This window comes from Hibiscus syriacus, unplaced genomic scaffold (genome assembly GCF_006381635.1).
Source record: "Hibiscus syriacus cultivar Baekdansim isolate YM2019G1 unplaced genomic scaffold, ASM638163v2 tig00116965_pilon, whole genome shotgun sequence".
Taxonomy (NCBI): Eukaryota; Viridiplantae; Streptophyta; class Magnoliopsida; order Malvales; family Malvaceae; genus Hibiscus; species Hibiscus syriacus.
The window spans coordinates 1,271,527-1,295,662 of record NW_024063490.1 but is presented as its reverse complement, the minus strand read 5'-3'; the positions used below and the strand labels follow the sequence as shown (position 1 = coordinate 1,295,662).

Sequence of the window (24,136 nt, the reverse complement as noted above, 5' to 3'; positions counted from 1 at the left end):
GGTGATAAATAGGACTTTGACCCGCTATCTATAAGGATATAGGAACCACAAGTATCAAGGTGAAAGGAAGACGCCACAAGCATAAGCTTGATAAGTCGGGTTTGATGCCACAAGTAACAAGTTACTTGATAAGTCGATAAAAGTCACAAAGGACTCAATAAGAGAAAACTCTCAAGTTTAATTTCAAATTCTAAGTTGTCCAACTTGTCCTTATGCTCAAATAACTCTTGTGTTGTGCTGTGTGAGCTGGAAATGTCTTGAAAGTGCTCCAACACGCTGCCCAATCTTGTGCCATATTCTAATACCCTTGCTGCCATGTTTTATGAGTGGGATTTGTCTTCTAGTGTTCCACTAAACACTCCAGCATGGGGTATGTTCCTACATGTGCAAATAAACAAAATATTTATTGATATGCTGCTGTTATAAGTGAGAACAAGTGTTGCCGTGCATGTTGGTGAGCCTTGATGGCTTTGTTTATTCAAATGGCATGAACAACACGTGAAACATACTAGGATAGAAAAGATGAATGCAATGTCTTACACAAATGATATGCTAATACGTGAAAAACATGACAAGTCATTTTATTTCTCATGAACAAACACGTATGCATGAATGCTAAGATGACAAATATTAATGAGCTAACAATTAATTAAATATGAATGCAAATGAAGCACACGAATGCTATGTATGCTGCCATGAATGTGAAAGCACGTGAGTTAACAAAATAAATGATAACATGATGTTATGATAAATGCTAATGCAAGTATATCTAGTTATAATAACAAGATGCACGTGCTAAACAAGATGCTGAAATGAGTTGATGAATGAACATAATATGATATGAAAAATTATTCAAACATGCTGAACAAATTTAAATACTAATATGAGATAATTAACATGCACAACATAACAGGAGCTGATAAGTAAGTGAAAACATGCTTAATATGCAAACTAACTTATTCAATGAACTAGATACTTAAATGCAATGCATGTCATGCAACTAATAAGACTCATGCAAATTCATGCAATGAATGGTATCATATGATGAATATATCCTAAGAAGAAGATACAACATATGCATAAATGAGTAAATAAATGATGAAATAAGGAAGAACTCCCTTAGAGTTAACTAGGTAGAACGTCCTTGAAATGATCATGTTTTGAAAACGTTTGGTCCTTGGCATGATCACATCAACATTGGTTTTTAAAAAATTTCAGGGACTTATTTATATTTTAGAAAATTAAATATAAAAATACTAAAAATAGAATTGAAATTAAAAAATTAATTATATATTAAAAATACTAAAACTACTATTAAAAACTAATTATAAATCCTAAGTTATAAAATGATAACATATAAATTATTAATAATTTAGAAATTAAAAAAATATACATTATACATAGAACATACATGTGACACATAATCATATTATTAACACTTATATTAAGTTTTCTTACTGGGTTAATCGAGGCTTGCAAAATTTAAATTAGTCAAGACTTATAAATTTTTGATTAGTCAAAATTTATTATATTTTCTAATTATATTTATATACAAAATTTATAAGTTTAAACTATTCTAATAAGAATATTGTGTATCAATATTGATGATATGATTATACGTATATATTATTTATAATATATATCTTTTATAATATGTGTATAATTATCTTTTTAAAAATATTGTGTATAAATATTTATGATATATTTTTTTAAAAATATTTTTCTTTTTAATAATTCTCGTCGCATTAAATAGAAATACCCTTAAAATAAATGAAATATTTCAAAATTACCCTTCCTTTATGATAAATCCCTCTTTATTTCTCCTCCTTCTGTCGTTGCTTAAAAAAAATTTAAGTTCTTCTCTGGTGTTCTCCTTCAAGTAAGTTTTCTCTTATCTTTCTCTTCTTCTTTATTGATTAACAAAACTCCATTTCTTCTTGTATTCTTTTGCTTTTGTTTCGATTAATGGTCTTTTGTTAGGTTATTTTTATTTTGATTAAAAACTTTTTGATTTAGGTTATTTTTAATTTTATAAAAAATTAACTGTAAATAGACAAATTCGTTTTCATGATTCGATTATAGTTTACTTTTATTTAGGTTATTGCAATTTGGGGTTTTGGTGATTCAATTATATATGGGCTAGATAAATTCGTTGCTTGAATTTTCTCTCTCTTTAGTCTTCGAGTGTACATATTTTTTTAGGGTACAAGTTGATATATGTGTCTTCGTATTGAATTTCTTTGGATCTTTTAAATGAAAAACAAGCATAAACTCGCCTAAAAAATAATGAATCGAGCATAATTATATATTTTGAATTTTATTTTATGGATTGATATTTTTCGATGATCTAAAATATTGAAAAATATTTTTTTATATTACTTAATTCTAGATTTCTATTAAGTTAATATTTACATAGGAGTTCTGCTCATCTAAACTATCTATGATTATCTAACTTAACCTCTAAGTAGATAAACATAAAATATTTAATTAACTACTGAAATAAATTTTTTACTTGTTATTAGGTTAGTGTAAATTTAAATCAGTTTATGATTCATTATTATTATTTTATTAATTGTTATATATATTGTTAGATATATATCCATTGCTTGACTAAGCCAAATGTATGATGCATAATTGTTCTTGTTTAATATTATTATTTTCTAATACTAAAATATTTTGTTTATAAAAACAGTTATTAGGCTTAATTTTAAGATTGCATTGAAGTATTTATAGAAAATCAGAACCATTACAAGAGAATTCAACAGATGATAGATGAAAATGGTTTAAAGTATTATTTTCTTATTTTCTTATATTACATGTAATTTAATTAATTAAATTTAATGCACACATAGATATCAATAATGTAATTTAAATATATATTATATAAATAGGGATGATTGGTGCTTTAGATGGAACATATATTAAGGTCAATGTTGCTTCAATCTACAAGCTTAGGTACAGAACAAGAAAAAATGAAATTGCAACAAATTTACTTGGTGTTTGCACGTGAGACATACAATTTATTTATGTCTTGTCTGGGTGGGAAGGTTCTGCATCTAATGGTAGAGTACCAAGAGATGTCATTAATAAAAGAAATGGTTTAAATATTACACATGATAATGATTAAGTAATGAATATATAAATAAAAAAGTAAAAGTTTTATTAGTTTTGTATGTTAATAAATTTCTAAAATTAAAATATATATAGGGTGTTACTACTTAGGTGATGTTGGATACACATATGGAGAATGATTTCTTGCACTGTATAGTGGTCAAAGATACTACTTAAATGATTGGAGACAAGGACACCGACCTACCACCCCTCAAGAATATTTCAACATGAAATAGTTTCAAGCATGAAACTACATTGAGAGATGTTTGGCATATTGAAAGAAAGATGGACGATTTTAAAGGAAAAATCATTTTATCCAGTAAAATCACAAAGTTAAATAATTTCCACTTGTTGTCTTCTTCATAATTTTATTAGATCTGAGATGCCAATTAACCCTATTGAATATGACTATGTTGAAGATAGTAGTAAAGTCGACGAGGTTAATGAGATAGAATGATAAGGTACTGTGAGTCGAGCACTACTTGCATTGAGTGGAGAGACTAAGTGTAACCCCATAGACCAGACCTATGCTTACGACTAGATCTAGCGGACTACAATAAAAATTTTCAAAACATTTTTTTTGACAATTTAAAACAATATTATGAATAAACATATTTAAAAATACATATGATAACATTAAAGTTAAATTCTAGAAAAATAAAGTCTTAGGGACTGAGTAAAATAAAATATTCCCTAATCAGTGTCAAAGTAAATCTAACATCAGTAGCAAAAGTAGTATAAATCGTAAAACACATATTCTCAAAATATAGGCAAATATCACCCGAAATAAATACAACTCGGAAGATAAATACATTACAACAAAATAATACTGTACAAATATGTTGATCCTCCAAGTGTCAGGTCTGGGTTGATTCAGTTCAGTCTGAGTTGAATCAGACTGGTTCAAACTAGTTCGGGCCGATTTGGTCCACCTAGACCATTTCTAGAAGGGGCCATGACTGGAGGAGGAACCCCACGCGCACTGCCGGCGTGTGGCGGGGAAATGGCCGATTCAGGGGGACCCAATTACTCCCAAAGCTCTAATTCACCATACCATCACAAATTAACGCAACAAATAGCCAAAATACGGTGAAAATAATCGAATAAAAACGATTGGAAGCTTACCCATGGTGGAAGACAAACCTAGTTGGGTTTTGGTCGGATGACAACAGGGAGTTTAGTGGCAACGGTGGTGAGGCAAGAAGACAGTCGTGGCGATCGAAAAATACGAGAAATCAAGGGAAAACTTGAGTTTTTCGCCCCGTTTTCGAACACTCTTCCATGGAGGACGACGCAGGGTTTTGACAAGTGGAACTCTGGGCTACGGTCGGACTGAGGCAACGTTTCAGTTGGTGCCGGTGGTGATACTCATCGGTGGGTTTTCACTTTTTCACGTCTAACGGTGGTCGATTTGGATTCAGTAGTAGTTGGGTTGAGGTCATCGGTTGCTGCTGAATCCGATGGCGATAGCGGTGTATACCACCGCCGACTGAAGGTGGCTAGATCGGAGATAGGTGACGGGGATGGCTAAGGAAATTGGGGTTTGGTTCACGCTGGGGATATCTGATTTGAGTATTTACCCCGGGCCTAACCTTTAAAATTTATTTTTATTATTATAATCACTAACAGTGACCTTGGTTAGATGGCTAAGGCATGGGTTACCATCCCCTAAGTCACAGGTTCAAGCCTTTGTAACCACATATATATCATTTTAAAATTTCTTTACATCAAAAAAATGGGAAAATTTAGGACTAACTCCCTAAACTTCTAAAAAAATCAAGATTGAACCAAATTTTTTCAAAACTGTCCATTTTGGCCCCTTAATTAAATTAAATAAATTAAATATATTTTAAATTAAAATTTGAGGTGTGACAGACAAATTAACACAAGACTTGTTTGCTAGTTGGTTGGCCTCACACAATTTAGGATAAATTTTGTTTTATATTATGTATGAACGACCAACTTACATTTTATCCAATATTAATAGTTAATTTCATGTATTTTATTTGTTATATTTTATGTTATTAACTTCATTAAATTGTATGTATTTAGTTTTTTAAAAAATTTAAATTGACATGCAATATATTTGACGTTATTCACTATAATTAATTTATTATATTTTATTAATTTTAATTTCATTTATGATTGTTATAGACAATGATGACATGTTTTATGTTGTTTTATACATTTTTTTATATATCGTTTTAGATTGCTTGCAAATACAACATGTCAACATCAAATATTGAATCTCAAAGTGAAAAAAAAGAACAATTGTAAGGATTAAGTCTATATTTCTAAAAGGATTTGGACTAAACAAGATGATATTGCACTTGTTGAATGCTTACACAAATTGGGAGAAGGCCCACATTGAAAAGCTGATAAAGGGACTTTTAGAGTAGGTTATTTATCTTATCTTGAGAAAATGTTAGAGACCAAACTTCCTACATCATATTTTAGGGTCAATCTACATATTGAATCTAGAGTAAAGTTATTGAAAATACAATACAATGGTTTATCGGAAATGCTTAATATTGGAAGTGAATTTGGTTGGAATGAAGAACAAAAATATTTGACTGCACCAAAAGATGTTTTTGATGATTGGGTCAGAGAAAAAAATTTGATTAAATTTATCTTCTTTATATGATCTTTATAATCTACATATATATTTATAAAATTGTTTAAAATTAATATTTATTTTTATCTTGTAGAGTCATCCAATTGTTGTTGGGTTGAGAAATAAACCATTTTCATTTTTTTGATGATTTTGTTCTAATATTTGGAAAAGAAATAGTAACAAGAAATGCAGCTGAGACAACAGGATACAATGGAAGATTTTCATGTAGGAGACAATGCATTAATAGATGAATATGTTGAATAAGAGGGCGTAAACGATTCTGAAGCAAGAGAGGATATTGATGCTTCAACTTGCCAAACATCTGATGTTGTTGTCCTTACCCCTGCAATGAAAAAAACAACCAGCAAGAAAAGGTCTCGAAATGATTATGTGTTATCTGATCTTGTAAAGGATAGAGGAAAATTTAGTGCTGCATACCGAGAAACTGCTCAAAAAATTAAGGACATTATTGCTTTATTCAAAAAAGAGGTAGAAGGAAATGATCGAAAAATGTCAATTTTCATAGAAATCATGAAAATTGAAGGTCTTTCTAATGATGACATACTTACTATAGGAGAACATATTAACAAAGATGCGCATAAGGTAGATTTCTTCTTTTCTTTGCCAAATGAGTTTAAAAAGGATTATGTGATTAAGAAACTTTTTTAATGTCATTCTTATCGACCATCTTTTGACTTTGGTTATTCCAGAGATTTGTAGATCTCCTTTTGAATTTGGGTTCAGAATATGTTGCAAACTCTTTTGTTTAGCTTTACTAAATGCCATTATGTCAAACAACTTTTGACTTTGATAATTTTTTGTGTACATAAGATAATTAACATATACGTTTACTTTAGAATGTCATGGTTATTGTCTTTTGTAAATCTAAATATAGTAGTTGCTTTTAATGGTTGATGCGTTACTTTTTGTTTTTTAAGTTGAACAAAGAATGTACGTTTATAAATATTGTATAGATTTTCTTTATTATATTTTATATATTCTATTAATTTTGTAAATAATTTGATATGATTTTTCGTACTACTCATACATGTCAAATAAAATAAAATATTTTCTATGAACTTTCATTGTTAAAAAAGAAAACTATCTCAAGGGCAACTTGGTAAAACATATATTAAATTATTTGTGTATAAATTTTATTAAAAAATTCTTTGTGTATAAATTTTATTAAAGTTATATAAATTAAAAATAATAAAAAATATATTTTCTATGAACTTTCATTTGTTAAAAAAGAAAACTATCTTGAGGGTAATTTTGTAAAACATATATTTTTCTTATCTTATATTCTTATATCCAAACACTGCAATCTTATATTCATGTCAAACAAACCAAACAAGATAATACAATATTCCCAGTAATGTGTTAAAGTAATGTAATATTCAGATAATCTTATTCCCAATGATAATCCTACATTACGTGTACCAAACGCCCTCAAATGTACCAAGCAAGAAGAGAGGAAGTCTAGAGGCCGCGGATGTAGTACGACCGATTGTATGATGAGGTTGGAACTTTTAGAATTCCGCATTGTATGATGTTTGAAAGTACATTTTTCTAGCTTCTCTTTGGTTTAAGAAAACTATGATACCTGTATCTATTAATTTAACATTAATTCCTCATATCCGAATCATTCCTATCTTTGAAATTTAGTTTCATGAAATGAATTTATTTTATAAATAAAAAGACTAAAATTTATACAAAATTTCTTATTTTACTTTGTGCATATTACTGTTGAATGGAAGTTCCCCGGTTCAAGGGGTTAAAGAATTTCCTTAATATGGCTGAAGCTGAAGTAAGGTGGTATGTTCTGAACTGGTAAATGATTTCTCGGTTTTGCAGATCTTCAAAGGATAGTTTAAACTTGTCAAGCGTTGTAATTTAATCCCTAGCGTGGAAGAAATGCTGAAGATTATCCCAACACTATATAGAGAGTCCAACACCATGTGTTGGTAATGCTCAATCCCACATAGTGTTGGAAACACTATTGGGAATGGTATTTAAGGCTTGACATTCCACTTCCTTGTTGAGTGATAGAGAACAAGGGGGGCTCTCGCGCACCGCCGCCGCCGTCCGTCCGTCTCGTCTCGGCTCGGCTCGGCTCGGCACGGCACGGCTCGGCTCGGCTCGGCTCGTGGTCGTGGTCGTGGTCGTGGTAATACGTTTCTTCGACACGTCCGCGCGGATACTATCTTTTTAGAGAAAATTCTTGAGGAATTTCTCTTTGAAAGAAACAAATGGAAAATGTGAAAGATATCAACTGATATTTAAATCAGAAACGTTAAGATGTACCTGGACTGATTTACAGCTTTGTACAGAGGAGACAAGCTGTTAATATCAGGAGTTACAGGAGTTATTTGATTTAATTCCAGGGGTTACATGATATAATTTCGGGAGTTATAACAGCTGAATAATGATACAATGAACCTGGACTATTTCTGAGTCAGGTTCATCTAGTCGTTTCAGCTGTTACAAATAAGATGTTTAATCCTGAAATTTTATGGACGACTTTAACCCCCATTTCTAGCCTATAAATAGAGAGCTATATTCAGCTTCTCAACTCACTCCAAAACATTCACAATTCACTTACCAAAGTGTTTTCTAAAGTTCTCTCTGTGAGTTATCTCTGAGTGCTTTCCGATCAGAAGTGCAATACCACCAGCAGTCCACTCCGGTTTCGGGTGTACGGAATTCGGAGCGACCGTGTTAACCTCGGGGGACGGTCCGCCTACTGCAGCGATTACACACATCGAGGCGAATTCGTTTCTAAGGCAGTGGTTCTTACCACGACACGGTTTACGAATCTGTTCTTCTTAATTACTGTTTATATTTTCAGTCAGTGCTAACGGTGTAGTTTTGCAGTTTATATATCCAACAATTTAGAAACGAATTTCCATAAACTGCAATCATGTCGACACCTTTGAGCAAACTCATTCCCGATCTTTCCAAGCTCGATGCACTTGATGGAAAGAACTATAGAAGGTGGTCCCAAAGAATTCTTATATTCTTCGAGCAACTTGATCTTGATTACGTGTTGCTCAAGCCACCACCTACCATGCCGCCAACCCCAGCTGTTGGTAATGATGCGGATGCGGTCCTCAATGATGATGCCTTAGCAACTGCCGCCGTCGCTCTCGCTACCTACGAGAAATTCGAGAAGGATAACAAGACGGTACGAGGACATCTGCTCAGCCACATGTCAAATAAACTATTTGATATGTTCCTTAGAGAAAAGAGTGCCAAGGCAATATGGGACACTCTCGACAAGAAGTATGGTGCGGATGATGCGGGGATCAAGAAGTACGTTGTCGGCGAATGGCTCAAATTCCAGATGACAGACGACAAGCCAATAATGGATCAAGTCCATGACTATGAGAACTTAGTCGCTGACATCATCGCTGAAGGGTTTTTAAGCAATGGTTTATTTGTCATAGAAACTCAATTTAATGAAAATAAAGCGACCACTTCTCTTATATTGTTGAATCCATTGATATGTGGCATGCTAGATTAGGACACGTGAATATTCATGCTTTAAAGAAATTAATGAATATGAATGTTCTGCCTAAACTAGACACAACTAGCTTTAACAAATGTGAGATTTGTGTAGAAGCTAAGCATACTAGACCTCACTTTAAGACTGTTTCTAATAGAAAGACTGAACTGTTAGAACTCATTCATACTGATCTAGCAGATTTTAGAAACACTGAAAGTAAAGGAGGAAAACACTACTACATAACTTTTGTAGATGATTATTCAAGATATACAAAAGTTTATCTCCTAAGAACTAAAGATGAAGCTGAAAACTTCTTTCTTATTTATAAGGCAGAAGTTGAAAATCAGTTAGATAGGAGAATCAAACGAGTTAGATCTGATAGAGGTGGTGAATATGGATCTAATTTCTTAAAAGATATTTGTGAAAAGAATGACATAATTCATGAAACATCAGCCCCCTATTTTCCTCAACAGAATGGTATAGCCGAAAGGAAAAATAGAACTTTAAAAGAGATGATGAATTCTTTACTAATAAGTTCCGGGCTATCTGATAACATGTGGGGGGAGGCCATTCTATCGGCAACTCATATCTTGAACCGAGTTCCTCATAAGAAATTAGATTCTACCCCATATGAATTGTGGAAAGGATACGCTCCTAATTTACAATACCTGAAAGTGTGGGGGTGTCTGGCTAAAGTGGGCTTGCCAGACTTTAAGAAGTCCACCATCGGACCTAAAACCATTGATGCAGTGTTTATAGGGTATGCTACGAATAGTGCTGCATACAGATTCATGCTTTTACAAGATTATTCTGTTTGTGAATCAAGAGATGCTGTTTTCTTTGAAAATACTTTTCCTTTAAAGGAACCGAGAATAAATATTGAAACACAAATAGAATATATTCCATCAACTTCTTCTAGTAAACCTGCTAGGTCTTCTGAACAAATTGATTTTGAGCCTAGAAGAAGTAAAAGGCAAAGAGTTGAAACCTCTTTTGGACCAGACTTTATTACTTCCTTTATTTCTGAGATAAATGATTTAGACTTCATTTCAGATCCTATAGCTCAAATTTTTCTATTAGATGAGGATCCTAAAACTTTTGAAGAAGCTATAAGATCTATCGATGCTAGTTTTTGGAAAAGCGCTGTTAATGATGAACTAGAATCGATAATGTCTAATCATACTTGGGAATTAGTTGACTTGCCTAAGGGATTCAAACCAATCTCCAACAAATGGGTCTTCCGGAAGAAACTAAGGCCAGATGGTTCGATTCAGCGATACAAGGCAAGGTTAGTCGTCAAAGGGTTCACTCAAAGGTTTGGTTTAGACTACTTTGATACATACTCTCCCGTTACAAAAATCTCAACGATTCGTGCATTATTTGCACTAGCCTCTATTCATAAGTTGCAGGTACATCAAATGGATGTTAAGACTGCTTTCTTGAATGGGGATCTAGATGAGGAGATTTATATGGAGCAGCCACTAGGTTTTGAGGCACATGGTATGGAAGGCAAAGTTTGTAGACTCAAAAAGTCACTCTATGGACTTAAGCAGGCTCCTAAACAGCGGTATGAGAAATTTCATAAAACTATTCTTAGTTTTGGTTTTGTTGTGAATGGTTCGGATGCTTGTGTGTATTCGAAGATGTTTGAAACTGAATGTGTTATCATAAGTCTTTATGTTGACGACATGTTGATTTTCAGTTCTAACATTGAGTCCATTAACAAAGTTAAAAATTTCTTGTCCACTAAGTTTGAGATGACAGATTTGGGAGAAGTAGATGTAATCTTAGGAGTCAAAATTACCAAAACTGAGAAGGGATTTTCTTTATGTCAACCACATTATATAGAGAAAGTGCTAAAGAAATTTGACAGTTTTGATGTCGTCCCTGTTCGAACTCCTTATGACCCTAGCATACATCTAGTTAAGAATAAAGGAAGTAGTGTTTCCCAAACTGAATATGCTAAATTAATCGGAAGTTTAATGTTCTTAATGAACTATACTCGGCCTGATATTGCTTATGCTGTGAGTAGACTAAGTAGATATACTCATAATCCGAGTGGTGAGCACTGGATTGCGCTTAAACGCTTACTGAAGTATCTTAAGGGTACTGTGAATTGGAAACTTGAGTTTGTTGGCTTTCCTGCGGTATTGGAAGGATATTGTGATGCCAACTGGGTTTCTGATAATGATGAGGTAAGCTCTACGAGCGGGTATGTTTTTACTTTGGGTGGAGCAGCGATCTCGTGGAAATCATCAAAGCAGACTTGTATTGCTCGTTCTACCATGGAGTCAGAGTTTATAGCTCTTGACCTAGCTGGGCAAGAAGCCGAGTGGCTCAGAAGCTTGTTAGCAGATATTCCGTTGTGGGGAAGACCGACTCCTCCAGTTTCATTGTTGTGTGATTCACAAGCTGCGATATGTGTGGCTAAGAACCAAGCTTACAATGGTAAGAAAAGACACATTCGCATAAGACATGAATCAGTTAGACACTTGATAAAGAATGGAGTGCTCTCTTTAGAGTATGTGAAGTCGGAAAGGAACCTAGCAGATCCACTTACCAAAGGGTTAAGTCGGAAGCTGGTCCTAGATTCGTCGAGGGGATGGGTCTAAAGCCCATTGGTTGAGGAATTCATGGTGGATACCCAACTTAGTTATCTAAGTTCCATGTGGTCAAACGAAACCATGGAAAGACTCATAGTGCACATTCCTACTGCCTATCCCTATGATGAATAATGTGCATGCCCAGGATGAGCTTAATTGTTCTTAATAAATTCATAGCCCAGGATTTGGGTGGTCTTAGTGAGAAAGACTTGATGAATTTACCGATTTTGGCTGAATATCTATTCTTAATAAGTTCATAACCCAGAGTGAGTGGGTAGGAAATGATGAACTTACCGACAGAAAGGTTGAGTTTGTTAAACTCTTAATAAATTCAAATCCAAGTATTTGGATGGTTCTAGTGAGAAGGACTTATTGAATTTACCGATAAATGAGGTTGAATATTTATTCTTAATGACTTCTTAGCCCAGAGTTTGGGTGGTTCATTTATAATGAACTTAAAAAAAAGTCACCATACCCTTTGTGAGGTTGAGCTATTATAAAAGCTCTTAATTATTTCATATTCCTTTTTTAAAGGGTGGTTTATGTTGAGATAAACTTGATGAAATAACCTATGTAAGTGAGAAGGGTTAGCCGCCTTCTATGAAAAATGTTGGGCTATTTTTCTAGCACACTTACTAGAATCCTGAGGTAAGATGGCCAAATATATACTTTTGTATATATATATCTTACATCGAGGACTCAGGTGGATGAAGGGGTTAGTTGTGTGTTATGAGTTTACCCTGATCTTAGAAAGTTCCAGACTAGTTTCACTTATCTAAGAGAAGGATTGCTCATCATCACTATGTACTAGTTCCAGATATGTTCACTAGTGCTTAAGCAACTAATCTCGCTATTACTCTTCTGGAAAGCTTGTTTTCGAGTTTCAGAAGATTTCTTTCGCATTAGTGGGGGAATGTTGGTAATGCTCAATCCCACATAGTGTTGGAAACACTATTGGGAATGGTATTTAAGGCTTGACATTCCACTTCCTTGTTGAGTGATAGAGAACAAGGGGGCTCTCGCGCACCGCCGCCGCCGTCCGTCCGTCTCGTCTCGGCTCGGCACGGCACGGCTCGGCTCGGCTCGTGGTCGAGGTCGTGGTCGTGGTCGTGGTCGTGGTAATACGTGTCTTCGACACGTCCGCGCGGATACTATCTTTTTAGAGAAAATTCTTGAGGAATTTCTCTTTGAAAGAAACAAATGGAAAATGTGAAAGATATCAACTGATATTTATAGGCTGCTGAGGACTGTTTGAATTTCAAATAATAACAGCTGAATTATTTTTTATCAGAAATTAAACAGTTTATTCCTAAATTAAATCAGAAACGTTAAGATGTACCTGGACTGATTTACAGCTTTGTACAGAGGAGACAAGCTGTTAATATCAGGAGTTATAGGAGTTATTTGATTTAATTCCAGGGGTTACATGATATAATTTCGGGAGTTATAACAGCTGAATAATGATACAATGAACCTGGACTATTTCTGAGTCAGGTTCATCTAGTCGTTTCAGCTGTTACAAATAAGATGTTTAATCCTGAAATTTTATGGACGACTTTAACCCCATTTCTAGCCTATAAATAGAGAGCTATATTCAGCTTCTCAACTCACTCCAAAACATTCACAATTCACTTACCAAAGTGTTTTCTAAAGTTCTCTCTGTGAGTTATCTCTGAGTGCTTTCCGATCAGAAGTGCAATACCACCAGCAGTCCACTCCGGTTTCGGGTGTACGGAATTCGGAGCGACCGTGTTAACCTCGGGGGACGGTCCGCCTACTGCAGCGATTACACACATCGAGGCGAATTCGTTTCTAAGGCAGTGGTTCTTACCACGACACGGTTTACGAATCTGTTCTTCTTAATTACTGTTTATATTTTCAGTCAGTGCTAACAGTGTAGTTTTGCAGTTTATATATCCAACAATTTAGAAACGAATTTCCATAAACTGCAATCATGTCGACACCTTTGAGCAAACTCATTCCCGATCTTTCCAAGCTCGATGCACTTGATGGAAAGAACTATAGAAGGTGGTCCCAAAGAATTCTTATATTCTTCGAGCAACTTGATCTTGATTACGTGTTGCTCAAGCCACCACCTACCATGCCGCCAACCCCAGCTGTTGGTAATGATGCGGATGCGGTCCTCAATGATGATGCCTTAGCAACTGCCGCCGTCGCTCTCGCTACCTACGAGAAATTCGAGAAGGATAACAAGACGGTACGAGGACATCTGCTCAGCCACATGTTAAATAAACTATTTGATATGTTCCTTAGAGAAAAGAGTGCCAAGGCAATATGGGACACTCTCGACAAGAAGTATGGTGCGGATGATGCGGGGATCAAGAAGTACGTTGTCGGCGAATGGCTCAAATTCCAGATGACAGACGACAAGCCAATAATGGATCAAGTCCATGACTATGAGAACTTAGTCGCTGACATCATTGCTGAAGGGATGCAAATGTGTGAGGTGCTGCAAGCCAATGTACTCTTTGAGAAACTGCCCAAGTCCTGGTCCGATTACCGTAACTCTCTTAAGCATAAGAAGAGAGACATTTCTCTTGAAGAACTTGTGGGCCATATGAAGATTGAAGAAGCCAACCGTTTAAAATATAAGCTTACTAATTCTATGAGTAATTTATCTTTTAGAGCTAACTTGGTTGAGTCCAAATTTAAGAAGATCATGAAACGTGGGAATCAAGACAAAAAGACGAAACCACAGAAGGCTACCAACTTCAAGAAGTCAGGAAAGGCCAAACCGGAAGGAAAGACGTTCAAGTGTTATGTTTGCGGTTTACCTAGCCACAAGGCTTACCAATGCCAACATCGCTCAGACCGCCAGAATGACAACAAGCCACAGATGCACGTTGTAGAAGAAGATGATGAGATCATTGCTGCGGTGGTCTCAGAAGTTAATCTGGTGGAGAACAGTTCAGAATGGGTAGTTGACACTGGCGCTTCGAAGCATTTCTGCGCAAGGAAGGAGTTTTTCACTGAGTTCGAGGATGGAAACACTGGTGAACGTGTGTACATGGGGAACTCTAGTAGCTCTGAAGTGCTAGGTAAAGGCAAGGTTTTACTCAAGCTGACTTCTGGTAAAACTCTGGCTTTAAATAATGTTCTGTATGTACCTACCTTGCGTAGAAATTTGATAAGTGGTGGGCTTCTGAATAAGGCAGGCATTAAGTTAGTTTTTGAGGTAGATAAACTTGTACTTTCCCGAAATGGTGATTATGTGGGGAAAGGGTTTTTAAGCAATGGTTTATTTGTCATAGAAACTCAATTTAATGAAAATAAAGCGACCACTTCTGCTTATATTGTTGAATCCATTGATATGTGGCATGCTAGATTAGGACACGTGAATATTCATGCTTTAAAGAAATTAATGAATATGAATGTTCTGCCTAAACTAGACACAACTAGCTTTAACAAATGTGAGATTTGTGTAGAAGCTAAGCATACTAGACCTCACTTTAAGACTGTTTCTAATAGAAAGACTGAACTGTTAGAACTCATTCATACTGATCTAGCAGATTTTAGAAACACTGAAAGTAAAGGAGGAAAACACTACTACATAACTTTTGTAGATGATTATTCAAGATATACAAAAGTTTATCTCCTAAGAACTAAAGATGAAGCTGAAAACTTCTTTCTTATTTATAAGGCAGAAGTTGAAAATCAGTTAGATAGGAGAATCAAACGAGTTAGATCTGATAGAGGTGGTGAATATGGATCTAATTTCTTAAAAGATATTTGTGAAAAGAATGGCATAATTCATGAAACATCAGCCCCCTATTTTCCTCAACAGAATGGTATAGCCGAAAGGAAAAATAGAACTTTAATAGAGATGATGAATTCTTTACTAATAAGTTCCGGGCTATCTGATAACATGTGGGGGGAGGCCATTCTATCGGCAACTCATATCTTGAACCGAGTTCCTCATAAGAAATTAGATTCTACCCCATATGAATTGTGGAAAGGATACGCTCCTAATTTACAATACCTGAAAGTGTGGGGGTGTCTGGCTAAAGTGGGCTTGCCAGACTTTAAGAAGTCCACCATCGGACCTAAAACCGTTGATGCAGTGTTTATAGGGTATGCTACGAATAGTGCTGCATACAGATTCATGCTTTTACAAGATTATTCTGTTTGTGAATCAAGAGATGCTGTTTTCTTTGAAAATACTTTTCCTTTAAAGGAACCGAGAATAAATATTGAAACACAAATAGAATATATTCCATCAACTTCTTCTAGTAAACCTGCTAGGTCTTCTGAACAAATTGATTTTGAGCCTAGAAGAAGTAAAAGGCAAAGAGTTGAAACCTCTTTTGGACCAGACTTTATTACTTCCTTTATTTCTGAGATAAATGATTTAGACTTCATTTCAGATCCTATAGCTCAAATTTTTCTATTAGATGAGGATCCTAAAACTTTTGAAGAAGCTATAAGATCTATCGATGCTAGTTTTTGGAAAAGCGCTGTTAATGATGAACTAGAATCGATAATGTCTAATCATACTTGGGAATTAGTTGACTTGCCTAAGGGATTCAAACCAATCTCCAACAAATGGGTCTTCCGGAAGAAACTAAGGCCAGATGGTTTGATTCAGCGATACAAGGCAAGGTTAGTCGTCAAAGGGTTCACTCAAAGGTTTGGTTTAGACTACTTTGATACATACTCTCCCGTTACAAAAATCTCAACGATTCGTGCATTATTTGCACTAGCCTCTATTCATAAGTTGCAGGTACATCAAATGGATGTTAAGACTGCTTTCTTGAATGGGGATCTAGATGAGGAGATTTATATGGAGCAGCCACTAGGTTTTGAGGCACATGGTATGGAAGGCAAAGTTTGTAGACTCAAAAAGTCACTCTATGGACTTAAGCAGGCTCCTAAACAGCGGTATGAGAAATTTCATAAAACTATTCTTAGTTTTGGTTTTGTTGTGAATGGTTCGGATGCTTGTGTGTATTCAAAGATGTTTGAAACTGAATGTGTTATCATAAGTCTTTATGTTGACGACATGTTGATTTTCAGTTCTAACATTGAGTCCATTAACAAAGTTAAAAATTTCTTGTCCACTAAGTTTGAGATGACAGATTTGGGAGAAGTAGATGTAATCTTAGGAGTCAAAATTACCAAAACTGAGAAGGGATTTTCTTTATGTCAACCACATTATATAGAGAAAGTGCTAAAGAAATTTGACAGTTTTGATGTCGTCCCTGTTCGAACTCCTTATGACCCTAGCATACATCTAGTTAAGAATAAAGGAAGTAGTGTTTCCCAAACTGAATATGCTAAATTAATCGGAAGTTTAATGTTCTTAATGAACTATACTCGGCCTGATATTGCTTATGCTGTGAGTAGACTAAGTAGATATACTCATAATCCGAGTGGTGAGCACTGGATTGCGCTTAAACGCTTACTGAAGTATCTTAAGGGTACTGTGAATTGGAAACTTGAGTTTGTTGGCTTTCCTGCGGTATTGGAAGGATATTGTGATGCCAACTGGGTTTCTGATAATGATGAGGTAAGCTCTATGAGCGGGTATGTTTTTACTTTGGGTGGAGCAGCGATCTCGTGGAAATCATCAAAGCAGACTTGTATTGCTCGTTCTACCATGGAGTCAGAGTTTATAGCTCTTGACCTAGCTGGGCAAGAAGCCGAGTGGCTTAGAAGCTTGTTAGCAGATATTTCGTTGTGGGGAAGACCGACTCCTCCAGTTTCATTGTTGTGTGATTCACAAGCTGCGATATGTGTGGCTAAGAACCAAGCTTACAATGGTAAGAAAAGACACATTCGCATAAGACATGAATCAGTTAGACACTTGATAAAGAATGGAGTGCTCTCTTTAGAGTATGTGAAGTCGGAAAGGAACCTAGCAGATCCACTTACCAAAGGGTTAAGTCGGAAGCTGGTCCTAGATTCGTCGAGGGGGATGGGTCTAAAGCCCATTGGTTGAGGAATTCATGGTGGATACCCAACTTAGTTATCTAAGTTCCATGTGGTCAAACGAAACCATGGAAAGACTCATAGTGCACATTCCTACTGCCTATCCCTATGATGAATAATGTGCATGCCCAGGATGAGCTTAATTGTTCTTAATAAATTCATAGCCCAGGCTTTGGGTGGTCTTAGTGAGAAAGACTTGATGAATTTACCGATTTTGGCTGAATATCTATTCTTAATAAGTTCATAACCCAGAGTGAGTGGGTAGGAAATGATGAACTTACCGACAGAAAGGTTGAGTTTGTTAAACTCTTAATAAATTCAAATCCAAGTATTTGGATGGTTCTAGTGAGAATGACTTATTGAATTTACCGATAAATGAGGTTGAATATTTATTCTTAATGACTTCTTAGCCCAGAGTTTGGGTGGTTCATTTATAATGAACTTAAAAAAAAAAGTCACCATACCCTTTGTGAGGTTGAGCTATTATAAAAGCTCTTAATTATTTCATATTCCTTTTTTAAAGGGTGGTTTATGTTGAGATAAACTTGATGAAATAACCTATGTAAGTGAGAAGGGTTAGCCGCCTTCTATGAAAAATGTTGGGCTATTTTTCTAGCACACTTACTAGAATCCTGAGGTAAGATGGCCAAATATATACTTTTGTATATATATATCTTACACATCGAGGACTCAGGTGGATGAAGGGGTTAGTTGTGTGTTATGAGTTTACCCTGATCTTAGAAAGTTCCAGACTAGTTTCACTTATCTAAGAGAAGGATTGCTCATCATCACTATGTACTAGTTCCAGATAAGTGCTTAAGCAACTAATCTCGCTATTACTCTTATGGAAAGCTTGTTTTCGAGTTTCAGAAGATTTCTTTCGCATTAGTGGGGGAATGTTGGTAATGCTCAATCCCACATAGTGTTGGAAAAACTATTGGGAATGGTATTTAAGGCTTGACATTCCACTTCCTTGTTGAGTGATAGAGAACAAGGGGGCTCTCGCGCACCGCCGCCGCCGTCCGTCCGTCTCGTCTCGGCTCGGCACGGCACGGCACGGCACGGCTCGGCTCGGCTCGGCTCGTGGTCGTGGTCGTGGTCGAGGTCGAGGTCGTGGTCGTGGTCGTGGTAATACGTGTCTTCGACACGTCCGCGCGGATACTATCTTTTTAGAGAAAATTCTTGAGGAATTTCTCTTTGAAAGAAACAAATGGAAAATGTGAAAGATATCAACTGATATTTATAGGCTGCTGAGGACTGTTTGAATTTCAAATAATAACAGCTGAATTATTTTTTATCAGAAATTAAACAATTTATTCCTAAATTAAATCAGAAACGTTAAGATGTACCTGGACTGATTTACAGCTTTGTACAGAGGAGACAAGCTGTTAATATCAGGAGTTACAGGAGTTATTTGATTTAATTCCAGGGGTTACATGATATAATTTCGGGAGTTATAACAGCTGAATAATGATACAATGAACCTGGACTATTTCTGAGTTAGGTTCATCTAGTCGTTTCAGCTGTTACAAATAAGATGTTTAATCCTGAAATTTTATGGACGACTTTAACCCCATTTCTAGCCTATAAATAGAGAGCTATATTCAGCTTCTCAACTCACTCCAAAACATTCACAATTCACTTACCAAAGTGTTTTCTAAAGTTCTCTCTGTGAGTTATCTCTGAGTGCTTTCCGATCAGAAGTGCAATACCACCAGCAGTCCACTCCGGTTTCGGGTGTACGGAATTCGGAGCGACCGTGTTAACCTCGGGGGACGGTCCGCCTACTGCAGCGATTACACACATCGAGGCGAATTCGTTTCTAAGGCAGTGGTTCTTACCACGACACGGTTTACGAATCTGTTCTTCTTAATTACTGTTTATATTTTCAGTCAGTGCTAACGGTGTAGTTTTGCAGTTTATATATCCAACACCATGTTCTTTTGGATAAGGTTTTTCATTTATGCTTCATATCAGAAACCTTTTATATGTCGTTTTTGTTAATATGTTCAATAACTCTCAGTGCCTTGCATCGATGGAGCTTACAAGCTTATGTTTTTACTCACTTATATAGATTAATTGAAAAAAGTTTTTGTTTGTTGTTTCATTCTTTCTTATACTTTCAAAGGCATAGATATCAATACATTGATGAGACTTGGGTTTGATTGTGAATTGTCCAAAACTTAAGATTCAAGGTTTGCTAATTGGATAACCTCTAATCTCATTATGAAATTATTTTCAAGTCTCTTAAGAGATATGACATTAGGTGAGAAAAGTATTAATAGTTAGAAATGTTTCACAAGCAATCATGTTTATAAAATAGAACTATTAAACTTTTTGTTATTTCTGAGTTACAATAATTTTTTGGTAATATTAATTGATTATTATTTTTTCTTGTGTTCACTTATTTAGCAGGAAGCAAATGTAAATTAATTTCTTCAAAATCGAAGATGTTTTGTGCAATCTTTCTTAATTCATTTTTTGTTCCTAAATTTAAACTTGTACAGTATTGTTTTTCATTTATATTGAAATGTAAACGATAATTTAAATATTATTTTCAATGTTATTTAACTTTAATAATAATAATAATTCTTTTTAGTGACAAGTTGTCCTTGATAGTCTTTATAGTTTTGACGAGAAATTATGAAATCATCATCCTCGTTTATAGTACACAATTATTTAAAGTATCATGAAAATTTCAACTGTCCACCGTACTTAGAATTTTAAAAGTAATCTTTTAAAATTTTATTTTATTTACATTATCAACATATATAATGAAAATATAATTTCTTATTATCTACTAACTGAAATTTTAGGGATTTAAGCATAATAGTGAGGGAAAATATCCAGGGCCGTAGGCAGCACCGATTATATCTCCAATAAATTTTAGTCGATTCCTTGTCATTATTTGGGGGTGTAAATCAACAAAATATTCGATCTACAATTCGTGAATCATTTGTATAATGTTCTTTTGTTAAGCTAAATAAACGAGTATAAATATAATTTTCATGTTCATTTAATAAGCGGACAGACATGAACAGATGTGTGTTTGGTTCGTTATATTCACGAACAAACTCGTTTATCAACTCGTTGATAAGCTCGTTTATTTAGTTCTCTCTTTTTTCTTTTATTTTATTACAATTTAAACATTGGTGAAAGTAGGGACAAAATTGAATATAGGGTGAACTTTAGAGTTCAAACAATAAAATCTAAATAACTTACGGACTAGGGACATAAGTTTATCATTTTTCTTTGACTTGCAAATAAAATGATAAAAAGAGCCTCGGTCGTCCAATATTAAATAAACATGTTTATAAATGTTATACAAATATGTTCACGAATATGTTAGTCAACTCTAAACGAACAAACACAACAAGATACCAAATATTTAAATGAAAACAAGTAAAACATAAACACCTTTCACGAATCTCGTTTCATTTAATCCGTGGGGGTTACTGACAGAAAGCTGTAGGTTTATGTCCTTACATGTTTCGTTAAGATAGAATTTTGCTCTCTTTTGTTGTTGAAAGGAAATTGAAAATCGCATGCATACATAGATACTTTTGCCTTAATTAATTAAAAGATGCTATTTTTAAGCTATGAAGTGAACTCAAATGCACTTAAAAATTGTCCTGCAAGATCAGGCAAATTACATAAATAAACGTGGACGGCAGGATTCGAACCTGCGCGGGCAGAGCCCACATGATTTCTAGTCATGCCCGATAACCACTCCGGCACGTCCACTGTTTTATTATCAAGCATCTACAATTTGCGATTTTTCCTACTCAATATTAATTAACTCTAACCAAGGTTAGACATGAACCAAGTGAAAGAAAATCCTGAAGCAAAACAATGCCAGTTTGGGAACATTAAAAATAAACATTAAATGTTTGTTTGCTGGGTTAATTATGAGATCATGGAGAGGATATCGAAATGGAGTAGCGTTTTCTTCTTCTTCTTTCTTAATAACATAGTAGTATCAAAATAAAAAAGACTTCTGAAAACTATGCGACAAAATTTGACTAATTTTAAAGGTTTTGACATTTAAAAATTATTTAAAATTTATAGATTGGGTTAGAACTCTTGAAAATTATTGTAAGGAAAAACTCTAACTCAGACTCACATTCTTTGTTTTTCCTTTACTTTCTTATAATGCATCTTTATTTTTTCTATATATTTTAAATTTTTAATAATTATATAATTATGACACGTTTTCTGAAATATTTTCTTTTATCTTTTGACTCGTTTTCTGTCTTCTTTCTCGATCGTTTCATCATTTTTTTCCTTTAATTTTCTCAAGATTAGATTTGACATTGCCTCGATTGGTTAAGATGATGCTATTTGTTATCTTGTTGATCTTCCCTGTTTTGAACCCTCATATTGGATTTGGATCGCAGTTTGTGTTCGAAGATAGTTTTATCTAGGGATGGCCATGGGCCCCAAACCTGACGGGTTCCGACCAGACCCGATCCGATCCGATCGGAAAGCCATGAAGATCTTAGGTTATAGGAAGCATTCATAGTATGACGTTTTCAGGAGATCGAAAATGATGTCTAGTGTGTTCCATTTAAAACTAGTGAAAAGATATAAATCTTTTAAAACCATAACGAAACCCTCCAACCAAACTCCATTATGCAGTTCACCAGAACTACGTCCGTAGGGCTTACCCTAAGCACACAACAAAGGGAGCCAACCTACGATATGCCTTGGGGCCTATGGGCCTACCCAAGGGTATCATTAGGTCCGTAAGGTCTTACCAGCTAGATCAGGGTTGTGCCTCCATACTCCAGAATCATATCCTTATAAAAATCCAGTAGAAAGCAGTTTTAACCGTTCGTAATATTTGGATCGTGATCTAGTAAATCTCATCAGCGTAACCATGAAGTAAACCATAAAACTACCCTCCACCCGTGCCATAAGTAGTCCCATGATTAACTTAAGGGGAATGCCTTGGGGCCTGAGAGCCTACCCAAGGGCCACCATAAGTCCGTAAGGAATTACCAGCTTGATCAGAGTTGTACCTCCAAACTTTAGTCTACCCAAATAATGTTCCAATAGAACAGTTTGGGTATAACCCGTGAAAACAGAAAACCATAGTTCATAAACCAGTAAATTCCATGATTCCATAAATCATGAACAATTCATAGTTTTTGATGAAAACCAAAATCATATATCACATACAATGTTGCCATGGTTCATAAACCAGTAAATCAATACTTTCGTTAAAACTCATTTCAAAACATATAAAATCGTCATGTAGTACATGTGGAACACACTAGAGATCCAAGTATTTCCTTGAGACACTAGGTAGTTATCAGAATGGATAACATGAAACTGATGTAATTTGATCAAATTCCAGGAACGAGTTCTTATTGAAGTGAATCGATTACCAACTGATCTAATCAGACATTTAAGGTTTATACTTTAGAATCCCATTATGATTCATGTACATCAGGAAAGTGTTCAAGAACCTTTATACATAATAATTCTAGATTCAGATTTACTGAGAGTGATTCCATTACCCAACAATCAAGGGTGTTCAAGATCAGGCATTGAATTAACAGGATTTTAGTCCAATTGAACCAAATAGGTATTCATAATCCTTTGCATATGAGTTACTTGTGTTTTCATATATGACCGTAGTGATTTGACTTGATAAGGGAGAAACAAATATTTAGGGCACTTATAATTTGTGTCGATCTATCAAATTATCAAACTCGAGCTGAACAACTCCCAAAATTGATGCTTTTCGAATGGTTAATTCATTGTCCTTCCAGGGTATTCACTCTTCAATACCAACAATTTTTGTCCATAAATCATCCATAGAATCATCGATGAATATATATTAAGGAGACAAACATATATTCTATAGGTCTTTATTTTATTTCCACGTTTCAACGGTATCAGAAAATGCCATCTTACTTGATTTATGGTTCATAACCCATAGGGATGATACATCATGTAAGTTCATCAGAGTTTCCAGACTTATCCAAATATTTACTTAATCCTCAATCATTAAGGTTGCTAAGTTCATTTATTAGTCAAGTATATCCTGGTCACTTCGGAGTTTACAGAGTAATTCGGTCATTTCAACGATTCAGATACATACAATACTTCCATTCAGTTCATTTCAGTGTTGTGGGTATTATAAATTCCAGGGTTTAGAGGTACTTTAGGCCATTTTACACTTTAGGGGTATTTTGGCAATTTTACACTTTAGGGGTATTTCTATAATTCTAATATAGATCCGAAATTTAATTCGATGATTCCAAGGTTCTCGTGAATCAAGGTTTGAGTTCTCAGGTCGTCTCTATTATCATAGTCATCCATATTTTGTTTTACTCTATAAGGGTA

The 24,136-nt window shown here is 34.8% G+C and overlaps 1 non-coding gene across 1 annotated transcript; it reads right to left on the bottom strand.

Moving 5' to 3' along the window:
- Positions 1–21,444: 21,444 nt before the first annotated feature.
- TRNAS-AGA lies at positions 21,445–21,526 on the bottom strand. The gene has a single exon. It is a non-coding gene; the product is annotated as a tRNA-Ser (tRNA).
- Between the last annotated feature and the right edge of the window lie 2,610 nt (positions 21,527–24,136).